At 36.0% G+C, this 8241-nt stretch overlaps 1 long non-coding RNA gene across 1 annotated transcript; it reads right to left on the bottom strand.

Moving 5' to 3' along the window:
• Positions 1 to 2783: 2783 nt before the first annotated feature.
• Positions 2784 to 3676, bottom strand: LOC144454315 (uncharacterized). Its single transcript, XR_013482697.1, has 2 exons — positions 3170 to 3676; positions 2784 to 3015 (listed from the first exon to the last, which is right to left on the bottom strand). It is a non-coding gene; the product is annotated as an uncharacterized LOC144454315 (long non-coding RNA).
• Positions 3677 to 8241: the final 4565 nt, after the last annotated feature.

Genomic DNA, 8241 nt, shown 5'->3' with positions numbered 1-8241 from the left:
TATTCTATACTCTACTTGATGACCATTTTCATAGGTAGAGAAAATAGAAACAAAGTAGTAGTTACTTTCTGGTCACCATTATCATCACGACATCTGCTCTCAATCAGTCTTATTCTTCCTCTGGTTTTTGTCTTGCCCCTGAAAGAGCTGAAGTTGTGTGTTTTTTTTTTTATTTGTTGCTAGTCTTCATTGTAAGCTTCAGTTTATTCCTTCAAAACTTATTGAATGGCTATTATGTCACAAAGCATTAGAAAACAGGAAATAAAGACAAGAATGAAATAATCCCTGGCTTCAAGAAGCTTGCATTCTATTGAATAGGGCCAAGATAGAAAGATATAAGGAAATACAAAATGAATTCAAAATAAATTCAAAGTGATATGGGGGTCCACAGGTATAAAGCACTGCACGTATTTTTTTTTGTTTTGATCCTTTCAATATTTTGATTGGATTGCTGGGTTTTCTCTTCTTTCTCTTCTGCATTTTTTTCTTTAAAAAAATCTTTGTTATGTGAGTCAGCTCTCTGAGAAGGAGATGTAGAGGGAAAATCAAAAATTTAGGTGATATAAAAATAAACGATATCAATAAAATGAGCTTTTAAACAATAAATGCAAAGTAAATTTTGGTGAGAGTGTACTAACAACTAAAGGATCAGGAAAAACCTTGTTTAGAAGGCAGTACTTAAGTAAAACTTTGAAGGGAGCTAAGGATTCTGAGAGATAAAGCCAGCAGAATTCAGGTCTTCAAAGAATTCTTTCCCTTGAGCCAAATTCACTTGGAGAAACTGGGATCCTACTTGTGATTTCTCTGTTGAATAGAAATTCTTCTTTCTCTTGAAATCTTCTCTCCCAAAGAATAAAGTTAGCATCAGAGTATAACGCCCCTCTCCCACTCCATCTCAGCACTGCTTCTTGGGGTTAATAGGCCATACAACTAAATGAATTCCGTGGTACTATAGATGCCTTTCTAGTTTGGAAAAAGTGAAAAAGTGGATCAGAAAAGAAATATCCATAGGGGGAGGAAATAGGCCAAAACTAGTAAGTGGGAAGATAGGTTGTGAAACTGAAGTGCCCTAACCTTGGGCCTTATTAGGCCAGTTTTGTGATATCTTGCTCAGTTCCAGGCCTACCTATCCCCTACCCTGACACTCAACTTTTTCAACTACTCTTTAGGTGGTGTCTTCTCTCATAAGAATGTAAGCTTCTTGAAGGCAGGGACTGGATTACTTGCTTTTATTTCTATACCCAGCACTTAGCACAATGCCTTGTGCATAATAAATGTTTCATAAATGTTGTATATATACATATATATATTTATATTTATATGCATATGTATATGTGCATATATATATATATATATCCATCCATCCATCCATCCATCCCTCCATCTATCCATCCATCTATCTATCTATCTATCTATCTATCTGTCTATCTATCTATCCATCTATTACAGCAATATTCAGAGCAGAAACCAGGTGAAAACAAGTATCCTAAAGGATAAGGCAGGCTGTGAGAGGAAAAGTTTAGAGCAGTAGGTATTGAAGTAAGCAGTACAATATCAAGCTTGATAAAAGGTTCCTTCTAGTTTAACCTTGCACCCAGCAAATGTCAAAATGTCAAAAATGACAAAAAATGGAAAAATGGCAATAGTCAATGTTGAAAGAGTTATGGGAAGATAGCTACACTAATACATTGCTGGCATTGTGAAATGATGCAAATATTTTGGAAAGCAATTTGAATTATGCAAATATAGTGACTAAAATGTCTATACTTTGAAATAAAGACTCTGTTACTGAGCTTATACCTCAAGGAAGCCATTGATAAAAAATACCCTATATATTCTCAAACATCTATAGCAGTACTTTTAGGCTATCACAAAGTATGAATGGGAAACAAAGTAGATGCTCATCAATTGGGAAATGGCTAAACAAATTGTGGCACATGAATGTAATGGAATATTACTGTGCTGTAAGAAATGATGTACGTCAGTAACAGCAATATTGTATGGTGATCTGCTGCAAAAGACTTAGCTATTCTCAGCAATACAATGGTCCAAGACAATTCCCAAGGACTTATGATAAAACATGCTATCTAGCTCTGGAGGAAGAATTAATGGAGTCAATGAAAATTAAAGCATCCTTTTTTTTTTTTACTTTCTTTTTTTGTTTGTTTTTTATCTGTATTTTCTTTCAAAACATGACTAATATGGAAATATGTTTTTCATTTCTGCACATGTATAACCTATGTTAAATTGCTTGCCTTCTCAATGAGAAGGGAGGGGAGGGTAAGACAGAGGAAGAGAATTTGTAACTCAAAGTTTTAAGAAATGAATGTTAAAAATTATTTTAATGTAATTGCAGAAAAATAAAATATTAAATTTTAAAAAAATTATTTATATGATGAATATTGAGAAGCATGGAAAGATCTAAATGAATTTGTGCAGAGTGAAGCAAGTAGAGACAAGAAAATAATATACACAATGATTGTAACAATGTAAGTGGAAAGAACAAAGACACACAAAAAATCCAAAGTAAATGTAACAAAACTATAAGGATCGAGTGGGACTCAAATGAAGAGACACAAGAAGATACCCAACCTACCCCTTGGTGGAGGTGGGAGGTCCACAAGTGTGAAGCATTGCAATGTTTTCAAACTTTCTCAATGTATTGATCATCTGTGCTGACATTTTTTTTTTTCCTTCTGAAAGAAAACTACTGCTTGTCGTGTGGGATGTCTCTCCAGTGACTATAAGGGGAGGAATTATATGTTGACATAAGAAACAGAAAATATCAATGAAAAGTATATTTAAAAAAGTTGCCTCAGTTTTTCTCCCTATGCTGTTCTATTGGCAAGTACATATGTGTTTATATGCTCAGTCATACTTCTCTTCAGCGTGAAAGCTCCTACCACCTCCTTTCTCCATGGAATGACATGACCCTATACAGGCAATTCTCCACATTCCTCTTCTTGCTTAAGACAGCATGGTTTCCTCCTTTCTAGATCTAAGGAATTTTTATTCCTGGAAGACAAATCAAGAATAGCAATTCAGAGAGGATCAGAGAGCTAGGAGGGGCCTTAGAAGTCATTTTGTTCAACTCTGTCATTTTACAGATGTGAAACCTAAGGCTTAAAGACGAATCAACTGACTAGTTCAAGATCACACAAGTGGTTACCTTGCAATTTGGACTCAGGTTGGACGATTCCAACAGTGCCTTTTCTATTCAAACATCATTCCTTCCCTTGTTGTTTCTTCTATCTTCTGAAGAATGAAATGTTCACTAAGGCAAAACAATAATTTCTCAGCGTCTCTGCTTTTAGAAGAAAGAGAGTCCCAGAAGGTTTCTAAACAATTGAATTGTCTTGATAATTCTCCAATGCTACTCAATCCTACCTCCATGCCAGATTTGCATTCTCCTTCTGGAACTCACCCAATTCCTCTTTCTGTTCAGCCCATCTACAATATACTCCCACCAAAATAACTTTTGTTTCTCCCTCCTCATCCAAGTGTTTATTACTAGGCTTTCCTTTAGGGTTTGTGGATTTCCACACTGGAATAAATCTGCTTGATATATGATGCTATTCTACCTACCTTTTTATCTCATCTATTCCTTTAGAATAAAGTATATCCTTCCATTGTGGTATTCTAGTCACATTCTACCAAATCTCCACTTAATATATGAGGTTGAATTTATTTTCTTGCACTAAAATTTCTGCTTCACCTTGTTTATTACCCACATACTGTGTATTTATGTGTAGATATATGAGGACGGATTTTGTTTCCTGGAACTTATTGGTCATATCTCCTACTGTTCTCTCTTCTTTATTATACCTGTTACTTGGTGGTACCATGCTTAGTACTAGATGGGCAGTTTTCTCTCCAGTATTCCATTTTCAGCTTAAAAGACATTTTGATCCTATTTCCTTGAAAATATTTTCTTCTTGAACTTCATTAAATGTACTCCATTCTTGGCCAAGAACTTATCATTCTTTAAACTCAAACCCTTGTCCAAAGATTAAAGTCCTGTTCTCCAACACTTCCCCTACTTTTATTTGTCTTCTATAAGCCCTCCTTTCAATTAGCAACAATGATAAAAAAAAAAATGAGTGTATTCATGACATTGTCAGTTATTCTATCTAGGACTCTCATTTCTTGATGTCTCCCCCTTTGTCTTTTCAGATTCATTTTCTTGTTTTCCTCTTGAAGCATTTCTTCTATTCTTTCAGGGAATATTTCATTGCCCCTAATAAGCCAGAGAGTAGGTGGATATTTCTCTAACCATTTCACTTTTTTAACTTGCAGGGAACTTGTGCATATGGAATTATTTGCTCCCTTCTGGAGAAGCTAAAACCTAACATAGTTTCTCCAAGACCCTGGAATATTTCCCTCACCCCCATACATTGCAGACTCAAGCTAGAGTTCTCTGCTCTACTAAATCACTCTTCAAACTGCTAAAACAAATTGCCTGTTTGCTAGGAGGGGGACCTTACCATAGGTATAAAGGTATTATTATTATTATTATTATTATTATTATTATTATTATTATTATTATTATTATTATTATTATTAAGCAATCATGACTTCCTTTTCTTGGATTATTTTGTGCTACTCCCCCAGTGTTTCATCCCTCATTAGCAGGGTTTCACCAGCACTCTATTGCAGAGTACCCATAAGTCACTATTATCTGCACAGCCAGAAGTATTTGGGGTGTGTGTGTGTATATGTGTGTCTGTGTATGTGTATACACACATATAAATTTATATCTATATATTATATATGTACACATATAAACATATATTTACCAAAAACACATACCAAATATACCATATATATGACTTCCAGTCATCTTTCATTTTGTCTTTCTCCTTGCTCACTGCTGGGTATTGTTTCCTCCTTCAAGAGAAAAGAAAACATTCTTTTCTCAATTTGACTCTCAGCAGAAATGAAGGTTTCATAGGTTTAAAAATAGAATTGAGTTAGAGAAAAGATTCTGATCCTCTGTCTTTAAGAAGGTAGAGGTAAATTGCAGGCAGGCCATCAGCACTTGTATATTTTATGAACTGCTGAGAAGACAGCCTTCCCTGATGTGGGAAAGAGGGGTGGTGATCAGTAATTGTCATTGAAAGCCGTAGGTGATTTGATAACTATGGTCCAGTGTCTAATGACTATGGTCTGGGGGACAATTGTTTCTTAACAAAACCTGAAGAATTAGGGAGTATTTAATAAGTAAAGAGCACCTGAAACTATTTTTAATGAAGGAAGGACAGGGGAAGGAATGGGTTTTTAACAATTCTTTCTACAAATAGGGGCAGCTAGATGGTAGAATGGACAGAGCATGGAACTTGGAATCTGGAAAACCTAAGCTCATATCCTTGCTCAGACACTTATTAGCTGTGGTACCCTGGGCAAGTCACTTAACTGCTACTGGCCCCAGTTTCCTTAACTATAAGATAGAGTAATAATAGCACTGAACTATCAGGGTTGTTGTGAGGATCAAATAAGATAATATTTATAAAGCACAAAGTAAGGCATATATCAGATAAATTGGAAATAACAAAGGGAAGGCACCAGAATTAAAAAGTGTTGGAAAAGGTATCCTGTAAAAGATGGGATTTTAGTGGGGACATAAAGGAAGCCAGAGAAGTTAGTAGGCAGATTTGAGGACAGAGAACATCCCAGGGATAGGAAGACCCTAGTTCTTCCTGACTCTGAAGCTGGCTGACTAACCAGTATGCCATGCTGCAGCAACTAAATATGACATTGCAAAACAAATCTTAAGAAGAGGAAAGTTCTGACCTGATATCTTATTGACATTAATTAACAATCCTTTATTACTCACCCGCCCTTCACAGCCCTCAGCCAAGACTTCTCTAAACCCTCTGCCTGCTTAGGAGATTCTGACACTTGAATCACAGTGCTTGAGTAGGAAATTATAGTTTTGATTAGCAGTCTCTCTCCTTAACTCTTTAACTGTGTATTTCTGGTAATGTTTGGCATTAGCATTGGAACCTGGCTTTACAATTTCTACCTTGGTGCCTTGGCACAGGTCAGCACCAGATGCCTGGAATGGGTTCTCTCATCTTACCTTTCCTCTAGTCTGAGTTCAGATTCTGCCCCCTGCCTCTGATGAGAAATTGAACCCCTACAGTTATTATTGCTTTCTCCATTAACAAATTGTCTTTACCTCTCTATCTTTCCATTCATTTATTTGCTTGCCTATTAGTACATTTGTGCATTCATTCCTCCATCCATTTATTTAGCTGGTCATTTGCTTGTTTACTTATTTAAGTCCATGTGGTACATTCTTCAGTAGAACATACCATTCTTTAGGGCAAGGTCTGCTTTTCGTCTTTGCTTTTCTATCGTGAATACTTTGCATCACTGTTACATACATAGTAGGCACTTAAATATGTATTTAAATGAATCTGATTACTGCTGCTGTAAGACCAAAAATACACTTTAACTACAAATGGTTTGAGAGTTCCTTTGAAGGCAGATTTTGAGACAGGCAATAACAAGACACAAAGCCTCCCAAGATCCAATACAGTGGGGACAGTTTTTGCAAATATGAATGATTTTAACACCAATAAACTATGTTTTTCATGACACATTTATTTTACAACAGGTCAATGTTGAGTAAGTTACATTGAAGACTTAATGCTAATATTAGACTGTAATACATAGGAACCAAAAATTTGAAATTCAAGGAACATAAATTTCAAACTTTTCATTAAGTAGAAAAATACCTTGTTTTGTCTCTATTTGGATGCGATATGAAGCACAATTTTGGTATCTTAATGGGCTTGCAGTCCTGTTTAGAAGATAGTTGAAAACCTAGTGACTTCAGGGTGGGGAACCTGCAGCCTCAAGGCCACATGTGGCCCTCCAAGTCCTCAAATGCAGTCTTTTGACTGAATCCAAACTTCACAGAACAAATCTCTTCAATAAAAGGATTTGTTCTATAAAACTTGGACTTAAGTGAGAAGGCCGCACCCAAGGACCTAGAAGGCTACGGGTGACATCAAGGCTGCTGGTTCCCCACCCCTGAGTCTTACTCTAGACCTTAGGTATCTATAACAGAAATGTTCTGAAGCACATAGAGTTATGAAGAATGTACAAAATTCTGTAGAAATTTATACTATTATTTCAACTCAAAATTCTTCAAAATCAGTTGTAAAATATTGAATTTCATATCAGATATGATTGATTTGTTGACTGATTTTGCTGAATTGCTTTTTCTTTAAAACAAAACAAAATAAAATGAACAAACAAAAAAACAAACCAGGGGAAGTGAGGTGGTGCAGTGGATAGAGCACCAGCTCTGGAATCAGGAGGACCTGAGTTCAAATCTAGCCTCAGACACTTGACACTTACTAGCTGTGTGACCCTAGGCAAGTCACTTAACCCTGATTGCCTCATCAAAAACCCAAAAACCAAAGAAAAAAAGTTTACAGACATGGATTCATGAGGAAAATATATTTTGAAATAAAATTGATATAAAATAAAAAGATGACAATAAAATGAGATAAAGGTGTATTATAGATTTTCAATAGCTCTCTAGGATACATTATTAAAATCTTATGTATGGCATTTTAAGTCTTTTATAGTATTACCTCTCCAGTCTGATTTCAGCTTAATGCCCTTATAGACTCTATGTTCTTATAGTCAAATGGTCTGCTAACTGTTCCCCAGATTCAACCTTCTATCTCCTGCCTCTATGCCTATGTGGATCCCACATAGAGAAGGTGCTTCCTCCTCACTTCTGTCTAGTAGCATCATTAGATTTCTTCAAACGACAGCTCAGCTGCCAGTTTCTCCAAAACTCCATTCATGGTACAGTCCAGTTGTTGACTCTACTTCCCCCACCTCTTAAGGTCACTTTAATCTCTTGAAATTCATGTCTCACCACACCACTTGACTAAAACCTGCTCTCTGCAAAGTTACTAGTAGTCTTTTAATTGGCAAATATGAAGGCCTTTTCTCAGTCCTCATCCTTCTGCATTATCTGACACTGTTGGTTATACTTTTGTCCTGAATATTTCCTCCTCTGTGGGATTTTATGGTGTGATTCTCTCCTAGTTCTTCTCCTGCTTCTATGACCAGACCTTCCCAGTTTCCATTGCTTGATCATCTTTCCTGTCTCTTCTCTATTACTGGATAGAATCCATGGCTCTCTAGTAGGTCTTTTTTTTTTTTTTGGTATACTCTTTCAGTGCTCTTAGTTTCATGGATTCAACCAACATACAT

The sequence above is a fragment of the Phascolarctos cinereus genome, unplaced genomic scaffold (genome assembly GCF_003287225.1).
Source record: "Phascolarctos cinereus isolate Bilbo 61053 unplaced genomic scaffold, phaCin_HiC Scaffold_726;HRSCAF=1367, whole genome shotgun sequence".
NCBI classification, from domain to species: Eukaryota; Metazoa; Chordata; class Mammalia; order Diprotodontia; family Phascolarctidae; genus Phascolarctos; species Phascolarctos cinereus.
This window is presented reverse-complemented; position numbering and strand designations above follow the sequence as displayed.